Here is a 1,269-nt window from a genome sequence, read left to right as displayed (position 1 = left end):
AGAAGTGTTCCTGGGGCTCCAGTGGGGCCATGGGGACCTGCTGCCCCACGGGGGACATGACCGGGCCAGGAGGCACCTTCCCAGCTCCTAGAGGCTGTGGGGAGGCCTGTGGCGTTGACGCACCTGGCACAGGCTCCAAGGAGGAAGGGAGTCCAGAGGAGGAAACTCCGGTGGAAGTGGGGAACACGAAGGGAGGATCTTCCCAACGCGGTGCACCCAGGCCTGGGGAGAGGAAGGGCACTAGAGGGGATAAGGGGCAGGGCCGGGGGGATCTCAGCGAGGGGTGGCGATGCCCAGCGGGTGGGCAGGGATGCGGGTGGCCAGCAGGCAGGCCAGCACAATGCCGACGAGCTGCAGCAGCGCCAGCCCCAGGGCAGCCGTGGCCAGATAAAACATGTTGCTGCTGACGAAGGCGGTCACCTTGCCGAAGCAACCTTCGCGGTGCAGCCCGCGGGCGTTGGGCGGGCTGCGGCGGCAACCGCGGCGGGCCCGGCAGCAGCTGAGGGGCACCGAGCCGTTCTGCTCCAGCCCCCAGGGCGAGGTGAGCCAGTCGCGGTAGCTCTCCACCCCGCAGCAGGACAAGGCGCGCTGCAAAGCGTCCAGGGCGTCCGCCATCCCCTCGTCCTCCCCGTAGGCGAGCAGGGCCTGGCGCAGCCCTTCCTGGAAACCCCGCGCAGCGCCCCGGCGGTAGAGGAGCGCCGAGAGCCCCGCCGTCAGCCCGGCCGCCAGCACGGCGGTCAGGAAGGCGCCGTAGGCGCGCAGGAGGCCCCGGTGCTCCGTGGCGGCGCCCAGGCAGCCCAGGAAGCCCCAGATGATGACGGCAGCGCCGGTGGCCAAGAGAATGGCGGGAGCGCTGGGGTAGTCGTTGGCGGACAGCGCCATGTAGCTCCCCAGGGACACCTTAGCCCAGAAGCCGATGACGAGCATGGTCAGCCCCGCTGCCCAGAAGACGAAGCTGAAGGCCATGAGGGACAGCTTGAGCATGGTCATGGTGCCCTCAGGACCCGGCGGCGTGGGGCCGTCGGTGCCGCCGCTCCCCGAGGGTGGTGCCGCTCGGCGGCCGCGGCGCTGGACGGGGAGGACGCCCTGGCGGCGGTCGGGCTGCGGGCGGTGCCGCCGGCTCTCCCGGGCAGCCCCGCCGGCTCTCCCGGGCAGCCCTCGGTGTGGGGCCCGGCAGTAGCCTGTCCCCTGCTGCAGCCGGTGCGAATCGCGCCGCTCTGCCGCCCCGTCCCCTTTTTCAGGGCCCGGCGCGGGGGCGCGGCCGGCGGC

The 1,269-nt window shown here is 72.4% G+C and overlaps 1 pseudogene; it reads right to left on the bottom strand.

The window, feature by feature from the left end:
* Window positions 1–273: 273 nt before the first annotated feature.
* LOC147416390 (tetraspanin-7 pseudogene) lies at window positions 274–990 on the bottom strand (annotated as a pseudogene).
* Window positions 991–1,269: the final 279 nt, after the last annotated feature.

The sequence above is a fragment of the Leptosomus discolor genome, chromosome 1 (genome assembly GCF_034619465.1).
Source record: "Leptosomus discolor isolate bLepDis1 chromosome 1, bLepDis1.hap2, whole genome shotgun sequence".
Classification (NCBI taxonomy): domain Eukaryota; kingdom Metazoa; phylum Chordata; class Aves; order Leptosomiformes; family Leptosomidae; genus Leptosomus; species Leptosomus discolor.
Note: the sequence above shows the minus strand (reverse complement) of the source record. Positions and strands in the feature narration are given on the sequence as shown.